Source organism: Vidua macroura, chromosome 20 (genome assembly GCF_024509145.1).
Source record: "Vidua macroura isolate BioBank_ID:100142 chromosome 20, ASM2450914v1, whole genome shotgun sequence".
NCBI classification, from domain to species: Eukaryota; Metazoa; Chordata; class Aves; order Passeriformes; family Viduidae; genus Vidua; species Vidua macroura.
This window is the reverse complement of record NC_071590.1, coordinates 1,210,581-1,233,430: the sequence shown is the minus strand read 5'-3', so window position 1 is coordinate 1,233,430 and position 22,850 is coordinate 1,210,581. Positions and strand designations below refer to the sequence as shown.

Below are 22,850 nucleotides of genomic sequence, written 5' to 3'. Positions count from 1 at the left end.
AGGCTCCCCAGGGAATGGGCACGGCCCCGAGGCTGCCAGAGCTCCAGGAGCTCTGGGGATGCCCAGGCTGGGATTGTTGGGGTGTCTGTGCAGGGTCAGGGGCTGGATTGATGATCCCTTCCACTCAGGATATTCCATGATTCCATAATCCACCACCTCAATGTCTCTGCTCACAGACCTCTCAGCTCCCAGCCCCAAGCTCCCCAGGTCTGCCTGTTGCAAATGCCAGAGAAATTTTAACTTTCCAGCAGCTGGGAGCCTGTTTCACTGGAAAGGCTGGAGGTGAGGAGGGAAAAAGGTGCTCAGTTTTGGTGAAGCAGTCTTTGCCCCGTGCTTGGAGAGGGAATCAGGGGATGCTCCATCATCTCCCTCTGGGAATGGGGATGTAGGGAACACCCAGGGCCCCCTGCAACTGCTCAGAGGAGTTTCACCTTCATTTAAAGCATTTCACTGGAGAATCAGGAGGGAAAACTCAGCAGGTTTTTTTGGGAAAAGAACCCCAAACTAATAAAAAAATGTCTCCATTCTCCATCAGGAATTGGAGGATGGAAAATGTTTGGCCTGCTGGAATAGTTCAGGCTTTAAGGGAAATATTCCCAGTCCTCCATGGGCTGCCAGAGTCCCCCCACCTCCTGTCCCCAGGAGTCAGGGGCTGCCAGACCCTGCAGAGGAGCCACAGGAAACCTTTGGATGTGCCTGGGAGAAAGGCAGGAGCATCAGAGCCCACCAAGGAATGGTTCTGGTGGTCTTTGCTAAGCTTTATTTAAAGCTTTACCATTCAAAATCTGCTTCTAAACCACCTCATCCAGGTTCAGCCCCTCCCCTGCCCCCACCAGACTGCTCCCACTTCCATGGCAGGATCCTGTTCCCATTTCCAGGGCAGGATCCTGTTCCTATTTCCAGGGCAGGATCCTGTTCCCATTTCCCATCTCCCTGCCAGCCCGCCCTGCTGGGAGGGAAAGGTGGGGAAGCTGCTCAAAGCTTCAGCTCATAATTCCAGGAGCCTTTGGAGTAGGAATGAATCCCTGAATCCCATCAGACTCTGCCAGCTGCAGAGAAATCTCCTTTCATGTGTGGTCCTGAGAGCTCAGTGCAGTAAATATTACACCCAGATCAATTAATAGGAAAACAAACTTGTGACAGCTGAAGGCAGAAGAATGAGATTCATTGCAGGGAGCTGGAAGAGGAATTTAGGAAGTAAAACATGCATCTGGAAAAGCTTACATGTGAGTGAGACTGATCCAAATGCCAGGGGTAAATGCCGGGGATAAATGACACCTGTCCAGGCTGTGCTGTGGAATATCCACACAGCAGCTCCAGCTGAGGGCCCATCCCAAAAGCTGCATTAACAGCACTCAACCTTTGAGCCTTGAGCAGAGCAAAACCCCCTCCCTCCTCATTTGGGGTTTTCTGTTCCTCTCAAAGACCTGAACTTTAGACTAAGCTTGGCACATGCTCCCCAGATCCACTCCCGTCACCAAACGGAGCCTTTCCCCTCCCCACTCTATAAATACCACTTGTGCAGAGGTAGATATGAGCTATTTATAGGCTGAACACACTGTACAGGGAGCAGTGTGACCTCAGGCAGAGCCTCCTCCTTATCTCGCCATGGAACAGCTCCTCCTCATGCCCTTCTCTTCCCAGGGGTTATTCCCAGGCTCCTGCAGGTCCTGCCCTTCCTGAGCACCCTCCCCCAGCCCAGCCCTGCTCCCAAACCCCACTCCAGGGCCCTGTGGCCCCTGGCTGCCCCTCACCTTCCTCTCCAGCTGTTACATTTCATTACCCAAAGCTAAAAATACAGCATCCCTTTCCCCAGATGACTTTCCCCACCAAGTCACCATGGCAACAGATGCTCCCGGCTCAGAGCTGCGAGGGGATGTGGTCCATGGAGTCAATCTCTCCACAGACAGTGCTGGGGCTTGGGAAAACCTTTGGGATCTTTCCTATTCCAGCATCTCCACAGGGATGCTTTGCCCTGATCCACAAAAGCAGAGCCCTGTTCTGTCTTTAAGGATCACAGCGGGGAGGGTGTTGAGGTGCTGCTGCCCCATGAGCTGCCCTCTCCCCCTGCCCAGCCTGGGTGGCAGCAGGGAAAACCAAGCACGTGGATTTCCCCTCCCTGGGGGGTCAGAAATCCCAGTATTTATTCCTTTTTCCCTAAGCAGTGTCTTCATTTACTCCCAGGTGTGGGCAGCTGACACATAACTGTATTAGAGGATAAAAGGGGAAAAGGAAGAGATCCCAGGAAAAATCAGAGACCAGGAAGCTCATCCTGCCCCATGGAATCACAGAGTCCTGCAGTGACTGGGGTTGGGAGGGAGCACGGCTCATCTTGTTCCACTCTCCCATGCTGCTCCGAGCCCCAGCCAGCCCTGGCCACCCAATCATCCTGATTAACACCTTCGTTAATTACCTCAAAGAGGCAGCGGCCACAACGTGAATTAACTACCCAAATGATCCAAGGCTGGGAAGAACTGGAAGGGTGAAAGTCCAGCAAGGAGAAAGGAACAAATCAGTCAGGGTTTGGGGGCAGAAGGGGCTGGGCAGCAGGAGCAGAGCTGGCTCTAAAAGGTTTCCCAGGAAAGTTGATCCTGACGTTCCTCCCTGGTGTGAAGATTCCTGCTCCCCAGGAGCCCAGAGCACAGCACTCCCTTCCCGGAGTTACTTGAGCATTCCATAGCTGTGGAGGGGAAAGGGGGGGAGATGTGTTTGCTTTTAATTCATTCCCTCTCTCTGCTCCCGTTGAACAGGTGCACTTTACAGCTTCCCGATTACCGAGCACATGTCCAATCAATCCCCCTCCTCCGGGAGAAGGAGAGAACCAGGAAAAGGAGGTTCATTACCTTTCTGAAGGGCACGAATAGCGCTGCCAGAGCCAGCCCTGACACCCAGCCCAATCCATCCTCATCCTCCCCTCCCGCTAACCCTGCTGCAGCCCGTCCCTCCCCAGCGCTCTCCCTGCCCCTGCCCGACCTTCCCGCTCATCTCGTCCCCCTGGTCGGGTTTATTTCCAGTGATTTCCCTGCGCAACCATCGTCATTTTGTTGTGTCTCCTGGAGGAGGAGGAATAACGATTCCCTGGAGAATTAATTCCATCACATGCCCTGGCTGTGGCTTGGGGTGTAGATCCCACCCTAAGAGTGTAATTACCCCGCAGCCAGCCCGCCAGGCCCGCAGGGGCGCTGACATTAGGGAGATAAGAGCCAAGATAACACCGCCCCAAATCTCCCCACTCGTCACAGTCCTTAATGGCACCTTTGGGCCCCCAAAGTGTACTAATGGGAACGATCTGAAAGCTGCAAACAGCTCGTCCTTGAGTGAACCGGGGAGTGAGGCTTGGCACTACTACGGCTAAAAAATTGGAAATTTTCAGCCCTCCATCTGCTATTCTCACTCTTGGTTTTTTTGGTTTTTTTTTGTTTTTTTTTTTTTTTTTTTTTTTTTTTCCTGCCGCAAATTGCAACGAAGTGTCAAAATAATCCCGTTTTTATCTAATGGCAACGCCCCCCCCCCAACGTATTCCAATGGGAAGTGTCAAAATATTTCCCTTGGTTTTTGGGATCTCAGCAAAGCAGCTCAGCAGCCCCGGATGGGGCTCTCACCGTGCCCTGGGGCCGTGTGCCCCCGCATTGCTGCAGCCTCTGGCTCCTCTGTCAGCATCCCCCAAACCAGGCAGGACCAGGCTGCTGACATGGGGAATAACCAGCAGGACTGACAGGGCTCTGCTGCTCCAGCGGCTGGGAGAGACACAGGGATGGCAGAGGCACGAAGGATCCAGTGCTCCTCACCTGGCACAGCTGGGAAAGCTCTCAGAACTCAGGGCTGGGGCTGCTCTGTCCCCAAGGGGGGTTGTTTGTCACAGCTTTTGGCAGATTTTTATTTATCTCTCCCTTCCCCAGGAAAAAAAAATGATTTGTGGAAAAGACGTTTTTGGTGCTTCCGCTCCCAAGCACATTGAACATTTCCAGGTAACCTTTGGGAGCCCCCATTCCCGTGGAAATGCAGGACAGAACAAGGGCTGCTGCTCCCGGATCCAGCCTCAAAGGGAAGCTTTCCAAGGATTGGAAACCCTTGAGGGCAGGCCGGGGGGGGGCGGGGGCAGCAGCGCTGTGATCCTGCAGGTGTCGGAAGGATTTGGCAAACCAGCAGCTTCCACTCGTTATGTACTATCATATGTATCAATCTCTCTGCCGTGGAAATCCCTGCAGGACACCAGCAGGGCTCACCCTCAGCGCCAGAGGGAGGGAGGGCCGTGCTCTGAGCCCACCCGTAAATCAGGAGGAAGAACCAAGTTGTCAGTGCCTGGGGAATCATCAGGAGGAACAATCACATTCTCTCTCCCAGCGCCTGGGAAAGGGCCAGGCTGGGCCTGAGGGATGAGCTTGGAATGAAGGACGTGAGCAGGGTGATGGAGAGGAAGGCAGGACGCAGCTCATGGAATCCTGGAATGGTTTGGCTTGGAGGGACCTTAAATTCTATCCAGTGCCACCCCTGCCATGGCAGGGACACCTCTCACTGTCCCAGGCTGCTCCAAGCCCTGTCCAGCCTGGCCTTGGGCACTGCCAGGGATCCAGGGGCAGCCACAGCTGCTCTGGGCACCCTGTGCCAGGGCCTGCCCACCCTGCCAGGGAAGAGCTTTGATTTCCACCTGTGAGGGGACAGGAAGAGGGAGGGGACATTCCAGGGACAGGGAAAAGCCATTTCAGGCGAGGAACACCTGGTGTGGGGGAATTTACCCTCAATGAGGAGGAAGTTCCAGGGGTGAGGAGTGGCTGCAGCATTGGGAAATGGGGCTCTGTCTGTTCTGGGCAGCTTTGGTGACTCAGTCACGTCAAGCAGCTACAGCCTCAGCCTCCAGGGACCTCTTCCAGCCTGCTGAGAACATTTTTATTCCAAATATTTCAGTCTTGATATCCTTTATCAAATATTTCAGTGCATGCTGCAGCAGTTGGCATAAACACACAGGAATTCCAGGGTAATTCCTACAGATGGTTCCAGGGTAATTCCTACAGATTATTTCATGTTCTTACAGTTGATATAATGTTAATTCCTACAGATGATTCCATGTTAATTCTTACAGAATATTTCCTGTTCTTGCAGGTGAGTCCATGTGAATTCCTACATGAGGGCTCATGTTCTGAGCTTTGTCATCTGTCAGTCACTGCTTGAAACCTTTCTCAGATCCCTGCCCTCCCCTCCTGCTGCCTCCCTGGCTCCATGGATCTCCACCAGGAGACTCCCGAGGGTTTTCTGGGCACCCAGCCTGGAATTCTGAACAGCAGCACCAGGACGGGGGCTCTGCCCAAGCCAATGGCCCAGTTCTGCTCCCTGGATAAAAATCAGCTTTTTGTGCCACATCTACTGCAAATCCCTGTCCCCCTGCAGAGATGGGTGTGGGGACAGCACCTCATGCCCATTCCAGAGGGGGTTTTGGTCCCCTGGCACAAACTGTGTGACCCTGAGGGACACTGGCTGAGGTGCCACCAGAGACCCTTCCTTGACTTGTCCAACACAAAACCTCTGCGAGAAAGGAGAGGGGCTCCAAACACCCAGACAAATCCAGGGAATCCCACAGCACTGGCACAGGCTCCTCCTGAGCTTCCCTGCCCTGGATTATTGACCATGGAAATGCCCTGGGAACAGCCCAAGAGCTCATCTGCCCTGGGAGGGCTCAGGGTCCTCCCCAGCTCTGCTCCCCAGGGTGGGGCTGGTCCCGAGGTGGGTGCCCAGAGCCAGGAATTCTGTGGGGCTTCCTGCAAGTTCCATAACCCAGGATGGGCAAGACAAGGGAAAAATGTGTTACCCAGCATGGATGGAAAAAGAAAAAGAAGAAGAAAATGAGACAGAAAAAGAAAAATAAAGTTTTAGAAAAAGAGAAGAGAAGAGAAGAGAAGAGAAGAGAAGAGAAGAGAAGAGAAGAGAAGAGAAGAGAAGAGAAGAGAAAAAAGGAAAAAGAGAAAATAAAGGAAAGGAAAAGGGGAAAAATAAGGAAGAAAAAGAAGGAAAAGGAAGAAGAAGAAAGAAGAAGAAGAAAAAGAAGAAAGGAAAAGAAAAAAGAAGAAGGGAGGAGAAGAAAAAAAATAAGAAGAAAGGAAAATAAGAAATAAAGAAGGAAGAAGTAGAAGAAGGAGAAGAAGAAGAAAAAGAAGAAAGGAAAAGAAGAAAGAAGAAGAAGAAAGAAGAAGAAGAAAAAACCCAAACAACACCCCGCACTGAAAGGAGATTAGCACTACAAGGCAGATAAATTCCGGATTCATGCTACGACTTTTGTTTACAACTGCAGAACCCGCTGCTAAAAGGCTGAATGAGAAGGGAATAAATCTCCAGTGTTTTCCAAAGAAAGCTCCATCTCCCTTTCACAGCTCTCTCTATCAGCAAACAGCCTTCTCCTCCCTCCTCCTTCTGCAGAGCAGCACGGAGCGGAGTGCTCCCCTCCCGAGCCTCGCCCGCTCCAGCTCATCCCGCACATCCCGCTCATCCCTCACATCCCGCTCATCCCTCACATCCCTCACATCCCGCTCATCCCTCACATCCCTCACATCCCGCTCATCCCGCTCATCCCTCACATCCCGCTCATCCCTCACATCCTTCACATCCCGCTCATCCCGCTCATCCCTCACATCCTGCTCATTCCTCACATCCCGCACATCCCTCACATCCCGCTCATCCCGCTCATCCCTCACATCCCGCACATCCCTCACATCCTGCACATCCCGCTCATCCCTCACATCCCGCTCATCCCTCACATCCTGCACATCCCGCTCATCCCGCTCATCCCTCACATCCCGCACATCCCTCACATCCCGCTCATCCCGCTCATCCCTCACATCCCGCTCATCCCTCACATCCTGCACATCCCGCTCATCCCGCTCATCCCTCACATCCCTCACATCCCGCTCATCCCTCACATCCCTCACATCCCGCACATCCTGCTCATCCCTCACATCCCGCTCATCCCTCACATCCTGCACATCCCGCTCATCCCTCACATCCCGCTCATCCCTCACATCCCTCACATCCCGCACATCCTGCTCATCCCTCACATCCCGCTCATCCCTCACATCCTGCACATCCCGCTCATCCCTCACATCCCGCTCATCCCTCACATCCCGCTCATCCCTCACATCCCGCTCATCCCTCAATTCCTCACATCCCTCACATCCCCCAATCCCTCAATCCCTCACATCCCTCAATTCTTCACATCCCCCAATCCCTCAATTCCTCACATCCCTCAATCCCTCAATCCCTCAATTCCTCACATCCCTCACATCCCTCAGTTCCTCACATCCCTGCTCTCCCAGCAGCCACATGGGATTGTTTCCTCTGCTTGATGGATGGAATTTGCATCCTACCCCAATTTTCTGCTGGAATGAGCTCCGTAGGTCTCCAACCCAAAGCACTCAGTCTGTGTCCAGGAGGAAGCAGAAGCTCTCCCTTCATGTGCGGCTCCTTCCCTGGACCTCCCAGAGCCTCAGCTGGACTTTGAGCACTGTCAGGTGGAAATTTCCTGCCCAGTATTCCTGCACCATTTGGAATCACATCTTTGGAACAGCCCATAGGGATCATTTGTTACCAGCAAACCCTGAGACTTGACTCTGACAAAGGTGATGGGTTGGGATCCTCCTCCCCATCCCAAACTCACCCTTCAGAAGGACAGGCAGTGCCTGCAGCAGGTTTTCCTGGAGTTCCATTGCTCTCCTAACCTCTCTGCCTTTAATTAACTTCCCATTAAGCCCAGGTTAATAAGGCCATAGTCTGGTTTTACTCAGGACCAGAGGACCTTGGACCCTGCTGAGTCTGCTCAGGACTTAGCAGTCGAGCTCACATTCCTTTGTACTCCCCCAAATCCTCCAGGTGGGATGGGAGCAGCACCTCCAGCATCCTTCTCATCCCTTTCCTCTCAGCAGATTTCACAGAATCCCAGAATGGGTTGGGTGGGGTTGGAAGGGACCTCAAAGCCCATCCAGTGCCACCCCTGCTATGGCAGAGACACCTCCCACTGTCCCAGGCTGCTCCAAGCCTCAATGTCCAGCCTGGCCTTGGGCACTGCCAGGGACCAGGGGCAGCCACCCTCTGCATCCCTTGGATTAATTCCCACTCCTGGTTTCTCCAATATCCCCATCCAAGATGAGCAACCACCCCTGGGAAAGACCACAGCGTGCCTCTGATTTCATGCTTTTCACCCAAAATTCCCTATTCCTGTGCATTTTCTGCTCCCCAAGTCCCAGAATCTTTTCTATCCTCGAAAAAGCTTTCTCCAAAAGTCCTGAGTGATTCTAACACAGAAATGCTTCCCTGAGAGCACAGCTGGTGATCAGGAGCCCAGCAAGCAAATCCCACCTGACACATCCTGTCTGTCTCTGTGTCCTCACTGCTGGGAGCTCAGGAAAGGAGCCACAATCCTGGCTCCATAGGAGGAAAGAGGCAGCACCAGCTCTGTTTGGAAAGGAAAATTCCTGGGAAGGACTCAGCCATGCCAGAATTCCCCTCCTGGTTCAAGCCTCAGACACAAACTCTGTTCTTTGTGCACAGAACCTCAAAGTTGAATGCAGAATTAAACTCAGATTTTTGCCCTTGCTTCGGGGGCAGTTTTCCCCATTGTTTTCCCTTTCCCTAAACTGGGCACCTTCTCATTTTGGGGCTGCCAATCTCTGCAATCTCCAAACTCCACCCAGCACTTTGACCTTCCAAGGGATCTTTGTACATCCCCAATCCCTGAGGAACAGGAACAGCCCAGCAGGTGAGGGGCTGTGACCTCAGTCCTCAGCACCTGGAGCCCCCAGGCTCCTCAATGCCCCTGGAAATCCCAAACAAACTCAGGATTGCCATCAGGGAGAGAGCAGACAGCACCAGGGGCAGATGGATGTGGGAGCAATCCCGGCTGTAGCAGAGGGATGGGCTGGGAACTACCCAGAGCTGGAGACAGAAATCACAATTCCACATTGGGTTTTGGGCAGCCTGGCTGCCTCTTCCTCAGCCTCTTGGCAGCTGGGATGAAGCAAAAAGGGTTAATTCCAAATATTCTGGCCAAAAGAAAGGTGGGGAAAACTTGGAAAAAGAAGAGAAAGAAGAAGAAAATGAGAAATAAAAAGAGGGAAAAGGGGGAAACAGAAAAAGAAAAAAAAAAAGAGAAAAAGGTAAAAAGAAAAAAATAACTTTAAAAATTAAAAGAAAAAATGAAAGGAAAAAAAAGAAAAGGAAAATTAAAACAAAAAAGGAAAAGGAAAGGAAAAGGAGAAAAAAGAAAAAGAAAAAGAAAAAGAAAAAGAAAAAGAAAAAGAAAAAGAAAAAGAAAAAGAAAAAGAAAAAGAAAAAGAAAAAGAAAAAGAAAAAGAAAGGAAAAGGAAAAAAGAAAAGAAAAAGAAAAAAGAAAAAAGAAAAAGGATAAAGAAAAGGAAAATATATAAAAGAAAGGGGAAAAAACCAAAAAGAAAGGAAAAAGAAAATATGAAAGGGAGAAAAGGCAAAAAGGCAAATGAAAACAAAAAGAAACAATAAAAACAAGGAAAAGGAAAAGGAAAAGGAAAAGGAAAAGGAAAAGGAAAAGGAAAAGGAAAAGGAAAAGGAAAAGGAAAAGGAAAAGGAAAAGGAAAAGGAAAAGGAGCATTTGGGCAGCCTGGCTGCCTCTTCTTCAGCATTCTGGCAGTTGGGATGAGGTCACAATGGAGCAAAAGGCTCGAAATATTTTGGCCAAAAGAAAGGTGAGGAAAATTGGGAACTAGTCCACTCCTTGGTTTGGTTTGCTTTCCTTGCTGTGGCTTTGCAGTGGAACAGAACCAAAGCTCATCCATCATTCCTGCTGAGATTGGTTTCCAGAAAAGGCTTCACCCCACTGGAGTCACGGTATTTCACAGCCCCATTATGTAATATTTTAAACACTGAAATCATCAATTCCAAAGGAAATACCACAGCATTCCCAAAACAAAGCCCTTTCATTATTTCTGGCTGAAAGGGCCATTGTCAACAGGGAATGGAATCAAAATTGCATTTTGGGGGTGGAAAAGGTTTCCATAGAAGAATTCCAATCAGCTTGGTAAAGTCTAAAGCAATTTGGGAAAGCTTTTCCCAAAGCATCACTGGAGCATTTCCCTTAAGGGACAGGGAGCCCCAAGAAGTCCCACAGCAACACTTCAGCCCCTCTGGAAAACTGACACGGCTCCAGCAGTTTTGTCAGCAACTCCCAAGTATTGCCCTGTGCAGAGAGCAGCAAACTCATTGCAAACCCCTCCAAAAACCTGAATTTCACCCTGGAGCTGCATTGGGAGTGCTCATTCGCTCTGGCTGAAGGTCCATCCATAACACCAGAAGTGATGCTGGGACTGCATCAAGGAGGGGAATGGAACTCCCCTGGATTTGATCTCCAGGCAGGTCCTGGCACGTGGGACAGGGGCTGTTCTGTATTTGCTGTCCCCAACAGTACAAAAAACGAGGCCCAGCCCGATTTCCAACCAAAGAAATCAGGGTGAGGAGTTGTAAAGGCAGTTTCAAACATCCACTTCTGGAAATGTAAAGGGATCATTGGAAGCTGCTCACTGATGGGAACAAATTCAGTCTGGTAATTTGGGGGCTTCATTCCTGAAGGAGACTCAGTGGAACCTGCCAGGTCCCAGGGATATGGAGAGACCTTCAAGGACCCTCCCAGTTCTGCAAATCCAGAGGGAGTTTCTATTTCCAAAGTATTTAATAGCAGGTGTAGGAGAAGCTTTCCTGGGTTTCTTTTTCCTCTGTTTAACTTTTGCAGGAAACAGGAAACATTGTTGTACTATAAACCTTGAATCTTCCAAATGTTCCAGGAGAGTGATTGAATTATTTGCATTTCTCTCCTGTTTAGTTGTTTGAATGAAACTGCAATTTCTGCACATCAAAGAAAGAATAAAGCCTTCCTGAGAATAAATCCCTGTCTCTCTCTCTGTGCTGTGTACCTGAAAGCAGTCCTTGAGAATTCCATTGGAAAAATGTGTTGGAGGCAAGCATAGACAATCCAGCTTGGAAGGGATTGCTTTCCTTGCAAGCGTTAATGACACTTGAAATAATGCTGAAGAACTAATTTCATTTCCTACCTTTGGTAACATATTTTTTCTTTCCCCCCGCCCCTTTTTTTTTTTTTTTTTTTTTTTTCCCTATCCCAAAAGCAGGAGCTTGGCAGCTCTTCCTCTGGTGGAATGAAAACAAACATTGCTGAAATGGGGAAGAGAAATGAGATTTGGGCTCTTTGTGGGTGCTGACTGCTTGGACTGGGACACCAAAAAACAGCCTCGTTATTTTACTCTCTGCAGATGATCAGATCAATCTGGGGGAGGCAGCAGTTGGCAGAATCCCCTTGGGGTGCTTCCCCAAGGTTCAACAGTCTCTGAAGTCACTGTGGAGTAGATGAATTTTAAACCCTACCCAGGTTACATTCCCAGACCCTGGGAGCAGCCCCAGAGCCCCTCTGTGTGCATCAAATATCAGAGAAGGGAACCTGAACCTTTCTGGCTCTGGCTCAAGATGACCCTGGCAGGTGCCCAGGTGGCCAAAAGCATTGTGGGCTGTATCAGAAACAGCATGGCCAGAGCAGGGATTGTTCCCTTTGTCCCCTGTGCTGGCCCTGCTGAGGTCCTCGAGGGCTGTGTCCAGTCCTGAGCCCTCAGGATGAGAGAGCCCTGGAGGGGCTGGAGCATGTCCAGGGCAGGGAACAGAGCTGGGAAGGGGCTGGAGCCCCAGGAGCAGCTGAGGCAGCTGGAAAGGGGCTCAGCCTGGAGAAAAGGAGGCTCAGGGGGGACCTTGTGGCTCTGCACAGCTCCTGACAGGAGGGGACAGCCGGGGGGGTTTGGGCTCTGCTCCCAGGGAACAGGGACAGGAGGAGAGGGAACGGCCTCAGGCTGGGCCAGGGGAGGCTCAGCCCTGGATCCTCAGCACAGCAGGGACAGGAGCTCCTGGAGTGGGGCCAGCTCAGGCTGTGAGGATGAGGAGGGCCTGGAGCATCTCTGTGCCCAGGAAAGGCTGAGGGAGCTGGGGCTGCTCAGCCTGGAGAGGAGCCCCAGCTGAGAGGGGCCCTCAGGCCTGGCTGTCCCTGTGTGCAGGGAGGGCAGAGCAGGGCCCAGGCTCTGCTCCGGGGCCCAGCAGTGGCACCAGAGCCACGGGCAGGGCCTGAGCCCAGGAACTGCCCCTGCCCAGGAGGCAGAACTTCTGCCCTGGGCAGTGCCCAGCCCTGAACAGGCTGCCCAGGGAGGGGCTGGAGTCTCCCTCGGCGGGGATACTCCAGAGCCCTGTGCACACAGTGCTGTGCCCTGTGCTCTGGGATGGCCCTGCCTGAGCAGGGAGGTGGCACCAGTGACCCTCGGGGCTCCCTTCCAGCCTGGCCCAGCCTGGCATTCTGGGATACTCAGGAGAAACAAGAACCACATCAGGATTCCCATGTCAGTGTGTTACAGGTCACAGACTTTGGAATGGAGATAAGGCCACTAAAAGTGAGTGGCAGGGAAGGCACAGAGCACAGCACAAAGGCTGCTCCTCCTTCCAGCACCTGGGGTGGAAACCAACCTGGTTCACCCCAGTAAAACCAGAGGTGGAGTCCATCACATCTCCCATTTCCCAAGTGCTGGTTCCCATCCAGATGGATGCACTGAACACCAGAGTTGCCTTCAGAGGCTGTTTTGTGCTTGAGAAGGAGGCAGCAAAGCTGCCAGCAGTCAGGCTCTTCAGAGGGCTGCTTTAATTAACTGGTGTGATCTCAAAGCTGAACGACTCCTGACACACAATTACAGGGCATTGTCTGAGCTGGAAAAAGCCGTGTAACCCTTGCCTTTATCATCATCTCACTCCTGTTCACTTGATACCTCCAAAATACATCCCATGGTCACGTTTCAGTGGCCACTTCTGTATCTGATGGTCCTTGGAACAAATGAGTGTTTCTAAAAATACCAGGAAATCTCAGAACCTGAGCACACAACCAAGCACAGAGGCTGCAACTGCATTTCAGAGCTGACATTAAAATTCCAGTGTGCTATCTGAACTCTGGAGAAGTCCACCTTAAGCTCTGCTTTGGAGGAGATAATTTATGCTGGGCCATCCATCTCTGTCTGGGAGGCAGAGCCACACCTGAGGTTGGGACAGCCTTCCCCAGAGTGCTGAGGTGACAGAGGCAGCCACGACTTATCTGTATGACTTCAGGTGCTGAACCATGGAAAACCCTGGGAAAGGTGCTGCCAGGATACAGGTGGTGGCTGGAAAATCCTCCAGCAGGTGTTTGAGCCTCTTCCAGCTCATCCTCCCAACAGATGCACTCCTGGAGTGCCTTTTCTCCAAGGGTTCCCATATTCCCTCCTCTCCTGCCCCACCACGCAGTGAGATCCTTATCCCCCAGGGACCTGGGGCCATCTCCTCCCACACCCCGGCTTTGAGTCATTCCTGATTTATTCCCTTTCTCTCACACCAGCCTCGTGCTGCCCCTTCCATCCTCTTCTCCAGTTCTCTCCTTCCTTCTCTGCTGCATCTCATGCACAGCCTGAATCCCTGCCTGATTCCAAACACAAGAATCCCTGCCTGATTCCCGGCTGTCATCCAGAGCCTCCTGTGCCATTCCGGAGGCTCCTCCAGAGCCAGCAGGGATGGTGAGGGCTCATTAAGCCCAGACACGCCTCCCCCTTTCCCTGCTCCCCCCAATCCCGGGTGGGAACCAGGCTGAGGACTCAGCCCGTTGGCGAGGTGGGAATGGAGCACCAGCAGGGTCCCTGCGGGGATGAGGAGCCAATTTTCAGGGAAGTGAAGCAGGGACCGTCCCCGTGAAGCCATCGCCGAGCCCGGGGGTCTCCAGGCACAGGAGATGTTGCTCTGCTCGGAGCACAAAGCTGAGCTCTCCCAGTGCAGGTCCTGTGTGCTGCAAACACAGAGCTCCTTCCACTGCCATAAACCTGGCCAAATGTCCCAAACACAAAGGGGGTTATTAATAAATCAGCCCCAAGCACAGGCGTAAGCAGAGCCTCACGCTGGATGCAGAGTGATTTATACACAAAGCAAAATAGATCAGTCTCACGTTGCTGGAAAAGGACACCAGATGCCTTTGACGTCACCTAAATTATCTCTATTTTTAAAAGTTACTCTTTCCCATTTGCTGCCAACTCAGAAAGTCCAATTTGCCAAGATAATCTATTGAGTGGGGATGAAGATTTCCAAAGTTGAAGTATCAGTCTCTTAGCAACCGTAGTACTCTTTGTATTAAAGTGAGCCCAGGCGTCTCCTGGAGCCTTTTCTGCACCTAATCAGTGAATTCCCATTAAAGACACAATATTGGAGAAACGTCACTTAGGATCCAGGATACATCTAAACACATCAGGTCCGTGTTCTCTCTGCTCAGAGGGATATTTATAGCAGGGAGACATGTCAGGGAAGGATGTGGCATCTCTTATTCATGCAAGGGACTGGATAAGAAATGAGAATGTGGGGGGAAAAAAAGATGCAGCAAGAGCTGATAAGAAAAACAACATAAAATCATGGGAAGAACTTCTTCCAGCTGGGTCTGGTTCAAGTTGGTGGCCTTTGGGTGGTGGGAAGGGGTGAGAGAAAAGCAAAGCTCCCTTTCCTTGCCTGCTCTGCTTCCAGCCCGGTGTTTGGAGCCGTTTGATGCCTCCCTTTTTCCAAGCCTTCCAGAGTTCTGGAAAGGGCTTTTGCCTCCCACATCCACATCTGCTTCTCCCAGCCCAGCACAGAGCTCTGTCTGCTGGGAAGCTTCCCTTGGGTAACACCTCCAGCTGCTCTGCAGAAAGCTGCTGGAGAGGGCGTGACACTGTTTTGGATGGAGAAGGGGTGACACAAAGCCACTTCTCTGTCCCATCCCTGTGGAGCTCCTGTGCTGCCTGCTCAGCAATTCTGGCCTTTTTCGTTCACAAATGTAACAAAAACTTTAGAAAAAAATGGAAGCACGACTCCTGAGTCACTATTTCAGTACAGATGGCCTAAAGATGGGCCCTTATTCTCTAAAGATGGCTCCTTCTCTCCTTGCATCCCTGCAGGCTCTGTGCCAAGGCCATGCCCTGTCCCTCTGTGCCCAGGAGCAGCCTGGAGGTTTGTCTGGGCTGTCCCCACCCTGCTGAGCAGTGGGAGCAGGGCCAGGGCCAGGCTCTGCACGTGAGGATCAGAACACAGGGATCAGCACTTTGGGATTTTAGGCACCATCCTCTGCCCATGGCTGCCTCCCACAGCTTGCACATGGATCACACCGACCCTGGTGGTGGCAGCTGGCCAAGAGTAAGGGCAAGGAGACATTTCCTGGTCCTGGACCTCTGGACTGACAGGAGCAGGAGCAGCTCTGAGCTGCCCATGTCCTTCCTGCAGCCCTGCAGCCACCCCCAGCCCCAGCCCAGGGCAGGGGTGGCCAAAACCACATCCCAGTGCTCGCAGGTGTGACTGTCACATAGGTGACAGAAGTGAGCCAGACCTCCAGATGAACCTCCTGGGGCACCACACAGCCTTGGATGGGAGCAGGATCCTGGGAAGCTGCCCTGGAGCGGGCACCAGGCACTCCTGACTGAGCAAACAGCCACAGCTCCCAGAGCTTTGGGACCTGTCTGTTCCTTATCTCCCAACAGATAAGAAGAAAAGGAAATCAATTCCACCTCTCCTCTGCTCCAACACTGATCCTGGCTCTTCAAGTACTGCTGACCCTATTTCCAGCACACTTTCCAAAGCATCCCAGGAATAATTCCATTATTGCCTGGCATTGTTATTTATGACGTGGGGATTGGTTTGCGCTCAAGGGAAGAGAAGCTGAGTGCCTTTAGTGAGAGCAGCTTCCCCCTTTTCCACCAGCTGGATTATTCACAGTGGCTTTGCCTCCTGGCACATGACAAATGCTGGGAAATGATCTTGATCTGAGTGTGCAGCACCTGATTCCAGAGGCACTGGGAGCGTCAGTGTGACAGGGAGCTGTGGCACTGCCAGGGGCACTGGGAGCAGTGTGACAGGGAGCTGTGGCACTGCCAGGGGCACTGGGAGCAGTGTGACAGGGAGCTGTGGCACTGTCAGGGACACTGGGAGCAGTCAGTGTGACAGGGAGCTGTGGCACTGCCAGGGACACTGGGAGCAGTGTGACAGGGAGCTCTGGCACTGCCAGGGACACTGGGAGCAGTCAGTGTGACAGGGAGCTGTGGTACTGCCAGGGGCACACTGCAGTGTGACAGGGAGCTGTGGCACTGCCAGGGACACTGGGAGCAGTGTGACAGGGAGCTGTGGCACTGCCAGGGGCACTGGGAGCAGTCAGTGTGACAGGGAGCTCTGGCACTGCCAGGGGCACACTGCAGTGTGACAGGGAACTGTGGCACTGCCAGAGACACTGGGAGCAGTGTGACAGGGAGCTCTGGCACTGCCAGGGGCACTGGGAGCAGTCAGTGTGACAGGGAGCTGTGGCACTGCCAGGGACACTGGGAGCAGTGTGACAGGGAGCTCTGCCACTGCCAGGGGCACACTGCAGTGTGACAGGGAGCTGTGGCACTGCCAGGGGCACACTGCAGTGTGACAGGGAGCTGTGGCACTGCCAGGGACACTGGGAGCAGTGTGACAGGGAGCTCTGAAACTGCCAGGGGCACTGGGAGCAGTCAGTGTGACAGGGAGCTGTGGTACTGCCAGGGGCACACTGCAGTGTGACAGGGAGCTGTGGTACTGCCAGGGGCACACTGCAGTGTGACAGGGAGCTGTGGTACTGCCAGGGACACTGGGAGCAGTGTGACAGGGAGCTGTGGCACTGCCAGGGACACTGGGAGCAGTGTGACAGGGAGCTGTGGCACTGCCAGGGGCACTGGGAGCAGTCAGTGTGACAGGGAGCTGTGGCACTGCCAGGGACACTGGGAGCAGTGTGACAGGGAGCTCTGCCACTGCCAGGGGCACTGGGAGCAGTCAGTGTGACAGGGAGCTGTGGTACTGCCAGGGACACTGGGAGCAGTGTGACAGGGAGCTGTGGCACTGCCAGGGGCACTGGGAGCAGTCAGTGTGACAGGGAGCTGTGGCACTGCCAGAGACACTGGGAGCAGTCAGTGTGACAGGGAGCTCTGGCACTGTCAGGGGCACACTGCAGGGTCACTGTAGCCTCAATACAGATATTCAATATATCAATATATCCCCACAATATCCATGCACAGTATGAGCACAGACACGGCACCCTAAACCTCCTGGTCTGCCCAGAATACAAAGTGGAACTGCTCCCACCTTAAAATTCCATTGAATTTCCCCAGGCAATAATGAAGTTGGTTGATAAAATGACTCTGGAAGTATTTCTTGCAAATATGAATCGATTTAGATTGATAGGAAATAGAATCAAGAATCAAGCCCACATGACTGCTCTTGGCAGCTTGGCCATTAAATACATAATTCAATTCCAAGGAAACCCAGCCCTGGTCTGGATTTCCAGCACAAAGGAGGCAGCTGCAGGCAGGGAAAGAATCCAACACCAATCCCTTTCTCACAAAACTGGTGCCTGCTGGGGCTCTTCCAGGGGTGCACAACTGCCCTCCCTGGGAGGAGGATCCTGCTCCAACACCTGAATTCAGAATTCAGGAGAGAGGGGGAATTGTCTCCCTAAGGAAGCAGTGAGAAGGGAGAAAAGTTCCTAAGTCAGTTCAGGGGGAAAACCCAAAGTTTCTGTTACCTTCCCACTCCTCTCCACGGAAGCAGCTTCTCCCTCAAAGCAGAAACTGCTGCTGGCTGGTCCCAAGCTGGGAAGCAGCTTCTGCTTCCAGAGGCTGCCACATCCCTCTGCAGCTGATCCCACTGTGCGGGACAGAACCTGCCTGTTATCCTGGAGACACTGAAACAGCACCTCCAGAGCGCTCAGGAAAAGCTGCTGTGAGTTCTGCAGCTTGCCAAGAGCTCCAGGGGATTCCACAGTGGCCAAGGAATAACGAGGAGCAGGGAAATCCCAGCTGTGCTCCTTCCACAGCCCATATCCCTGTGCCAGCTGACTGTGGAGAGGGAGTGCAGATCCAGGAGGGGTCCTGGACACGGAGGATCTGCTCCAGGACCTCCCCAGGCCATCCAGGATGTGGGGGAAGGATAAAAGCAGCTCCTTGTTCCTTGTCTCCCTCTGATATTCTCTCCAAGGGTATTTTAGTAACAGCACAGAAGAGCAAAACAGGAGGAAAAATCCCAAAGAGCTCTGGCAATTTCATGGAAACAGGGCTTCTGAGCTGGAAGGAACCCACAAGGATCATCCAAGTCCAGCTCCTAGCCCTGCACAGGACAGCCCCAGGAATCCAGCAGGACTTTATTGCTGCAGCACATCATCCATCCACTCCATCCACATCCTTCCCATCCACTCCATCCCAGGTCCCAGAAAGGGACTGGGAGTGCCCCCAAAGGTCACACATTCCCTGTGCCTGGATGAAGCTCACTAGGACAGTGTCCATGGAATCAGGGATCATCCAGTGCCACCCCTGCCATGGCAGGGACACCTCCCACTGTCCCAGGCTGCTCCCAGCCCTGTCCAGCCTGGCCTTGGGCACTGCCAGGGATCCACGGGCAGCCACAGCTGCTCTGGGCACCCTGTGCCAGGGCCTGCCCACCCTGCCAGGGAACAATTCCTGCCCAATCTCCCATCCATCCCTGCCCTCTGGCAGTGAGAAGTCCAGCTGGGTTCATCCCTTCCCAAGGAAGGACACTGAGGGGACCTGGAATGCTCAGCCTGACCCAGGGACAGCTGCAGGTCTGCAGCTCCAGAGCAGTTCTGGCTCCTTGGAAGGGCAACACCAGGTCAGGGTAGATCTGATCCACCCTCAAAGAGCCCCAAGACCCCCACAAATGCTCCCATTCTCTTTCAGGATCACATTCACTTCAGTTTACCCCGCAGGAAGGAGCCCCGTGGATTACCCACGCCAGCAGTGCTGCTCCACTTTCTCCTCTACGAACACCTCCTCCAGCTCCATCTGACATTTGCAGCTCTGCTTTGGAGCAGACAGCCAACAACTGCTCCGTGTTCTCCTTCTCCACACCCTTCTCCCACTCTGCAGCCTGGATTCGCCACATCCTGGGCTCTGCTCAGCCTTTGTTGAGCTGTTACATCTTCTTGTCACCTGTCCCTCCAACGTGGCCCTTCCAGCCACTGCAGAACCCTCCGTGGCCACCAGAAACACAGAGCTGCCACCAGAGCCTCACAAGAACCTCTCCCTGCTGCTGAGCCATTGGCAGGAGAAAAAAATAAAGAAACCTCCAGGTACCACCCCAATCCCTGGAACATCTGAGGTGGAAATCCCACACTGCAGACTTCAGCAGTGTGCCATGAGCAGGTGCCACAGGCCAGGAGCTGGGTCACATCCCCATGTCCAGCCCCCAGAAGGGACAGCTTTGGTGGGACGGGCCAGGATCTCTGTTCCGTAGGAGCCAACATCAGATCAGTGACCTCATCACCCCAGCATCCCCCTGCTCCAGTGCTCACGGATCCCAGGGGGATGGGCAGGGCTCTGACCTCCCCTCCATGGCCAGCCAAGGCCCAGGGTGAGGCATGGGCAACTCCTGGAGTCCCAAACCAGCCCCACAGCCCAGGTCAGCAGCCTCCAGCCCGGCCACCTCCCGCAGGAACTATTCCCACCAGCCTCCCCCTTGGGCACCCCCAGCTCTCAGACAGGCTGGTGAGGGCTGGACTGGCCATTCCCTGAATGGCCCCATCCCAGAAACACAGAGAGAGGATCTGCCTCTTTCCCTCCTCACTCTCCCTGTTCTCATGGAAAAGCTGCAGCAACATTCACACTTAATCACAGGAACTGTGCACACGGGGCCAGCTGCAGGGCCAGGGCAGCTCTGTCCCGCTGGAAAGGCCTTATTCCCTGATCACTGTTAGCTGTATCCCTCTGGAAATCCCTCATTCCCTGATTCCTGGCAGGTAGTTCCTTTGGAAATCCCTCATTCTCTGAATCCTGTCAGTTCTATCCTTTTGGAAAGGCCTTACTCCCTGATTCCTATTAGCTGTATCCCTTTGGAAAGGCCTCATTCCCTGATTCCTGTCAGTTCTATCCCTCTGGAAATCCCTCATTCCCAGATTCCTGGCAGGTAATCCCTCTTGAAATCCTTCATTTCCTGATTCCCAGCAGCTCCCAGCCCTCAGGTCTCCCAGCACCAACCAGGGCAGCCCCTTGTAAGCATCTTGCTCTGGGGTAAGATTTTGCTGCTCCTATGATCTAAAAATCTCTCGGGAGAATTAGCTCTGGCCCAAATGGCTCTGCTGAAAGGGTTTCAAGCATCAAACATCTGCTGGGAATTTGGAGCAGGGGCTGGCTTGGTTTGCCTGCCCTTTTCCCAACTTCAAATGGCTCCAGAGCCCTGAGCTTGGCTTCACTAAAACCTTGGTTCCACCAAAAACTGAAATAAACTGGGCTAAGACCTCCCTGCATCCCTTTCCCACCTCCTCCAGGACCTCCTGCATGCTCAGGTTACAGTTTCCTGTTGGTTTTCCTGGCTTTTCCTGGGCTGGCCTCCCACTGGGAGCACCTGGATGGGCGCAAAGTCCCTGCCTGAGGAGTGGTGGGAGGAGAAGGCAACTGGGACCAGTCTGGAGCCCACAGAGAGTTCTGGGCCTCCCTAAATCCTGCACTGAAGGTTGAACTCTTCCAAGCCCTTGCCCGTGGCATCCACACTTGGGGGAGCATCACTGGGAAGCTGTGGCTGCCCCTGGATCCCTGGCAGTGCCCAAGGCCAGGCTGGACACTGGGGCTGGGAGCAGCCTGGGGCGGTGGGAGGTGTCCCTGCCATGGCAGGGGTGGGACTGGGTGACTTTTAAAGTCCTTCCAACCCAACCCATGCTGGAATTGTGTGATCTTTGTGACAAGAGCCCATGTCCCACCCTGGTGTGTCCCATAGCTCCTCAGGGCAGCGGGGGCCTGGTGGGACAGTTTTCCACCTGGCAATCCCAGCCTTTGCTGGGCCCCAGCCAAGGGAACGAATCTGGCTCCCCTTTGTGCAAGGCTGGGCCACTTTAACCATGAGCTCTGCTGGTTTCTTCAGGCACATCCAGCCCCGTGGGAAGGTTGTTATTCCAGCCACGCTGAGCTGAGGAGGCTCCAAGGGAACCACAGGAACCTCCTGGTGCCCGTGGAGGGCAGAGCCAGGAGCACAAAGTGCCACGCTTCTCACACTTCATTGGGAAGCTTTATAAATTAATTGGAGTACAAAGTCAGGTCTAATTGATGTTTGTATTGATTGAACTGCTCCAAGTCTTAATTTTGGTTGTAAAACTTCCTTTAAAACAGAGCCATTTATAATTAAGACAGGATCTGTAATTAATGGAGTTTTATACTCATAAAACTGCGTCTCTCATCAGTCTAAATTAAACTCCACATGAAAGTTGGAGCAAATTAAATACAGTAGATGCCAAAACTACTTTCTCTGAACTCTTTGCTATTCTTATTAATGTCAAAACAGAAGAGATGTGAAGGTGTGGAAAAGTGTTGGAAATCCATGTTTGGAGAGGAGAGAGCAGGGAAGGACACCATGGTCTGTGCCCACCCCGGGCAGGGTGAGCACAGCGACATCTCCATCATCCCCCACACAAGGCAGGAGACATTTCCCACATTCCAGCTGGCAAATCAATATTTTCATATTAAAAAAATAACATCTTGCCCCCTTGCACCATTCTAACAAACAAACGTGCCTGGAAAAGTGTTTTGTTCCACCAGAGTCACACAAGGTCACCACGCCCAAGGTGGGGTTGGCAGATGTTCCCTTCACGTGCCAGGGGTTATTTAAAACAAAGGTTAATTAAAACAAGAGTTAATTAAAACAAGGGTGAGGATGGGCCTGGCCATGCCTCCAAGTCCCCATGAATGAAACTGCTCAGCTCTGGTAATGGTGGTTGACCAAATGACTCTTTCCAGCCTGATCCATTGGAAATCTTTACAGCCATCAACCACAATATTTACACAGCCCAGACAATTCTGAGCTCGTGGCAAGAAAATAAATCATCGTGGACATATGTACAGAGCTCAAAGTTCCCCAATAAATCTGGTTGCCATGTTTGTCTCATCCATATCTAGGTAATTAGTAATTCCCTGCTTTAAATGCTCCCATTTAATTGGGATTGCTGTTTTTATTGGAATAGCATTTCCTCTTCCCAAAAGGGCCGTTACTATTTTTGTACCATGGGTTTTTTCTGGCTGCCACATTCTGCTCTCCCCACTCAAATTAAAAAAGTCACTGCAGCCCTCACCAAGTATTTATGGTCGAAGATTCCTACACACATCCCTGAGCTGACATCCAGAAAGCTTCTCACAGCTGTCCAGAGTTAGCCAGGGCTGTCCCACAGAACTTCAGACTCCAGCTGCAGCCCAGGCTCCTCAGCAGCTGCTGTGAAGAGCTGCTCAGGCACTGGTTGTCCCCAGTGTCATCCTTTGGGATGCCCAGCTGTCCCCTGGGCAGCAGCAATCAGGGGTTACATGTTGGGAAGGATGAACGTTTGACAAGAAAGTTTAACGGATATGTGTGCTCGGCAGAAAGCTCTCTGAATGTAGGACCTGAGAATGAAATAGACGTGGAAGCAAGTTTTGATACAGAAGAAAAGAATTGCTGAGCCAGTCTTACTGGATAACTAAGAAGGCAAAGAGGTTTTATGGCTTAGAGGAAAGGAGAAACCCACCTCAAACAGAAAATGTTTTTACCAAGCAAAAAGATTCCACAGGCGAACAAGACTGCCGATGTTGCAAGTAGAAAAAATGGTTTTCAGGTTTTCAAAAAGGTTTTCAGAATTTTCCACTGCAAGAGAACTGAAAAACAACTTCTAGCTTAAACTGTAACATACTAACTTTTAGTGATTGGAGAATAGTAACATGAATACGGTAATGACAGCAGTTATGATAGGCTACAGGTAAAAGTAAAGGCGTAGATTGGTTCTTCTGTAT

At 52.3% G+C, this 22,850-nt stretch overlaps 1 protein-coding gene across 2 annotated transcripts in view; it reads right to left on the bottom strand.

The window, feature by feature from the left end:
* CALN1 (calneuron 1) overlaps positions 1-22,850 on the bottom strand; it is a 147,748-nt gene that overhangs the window by 67,490 nt on the left and 57,408 nt on the right. The window lies entirely within an intron of this gene.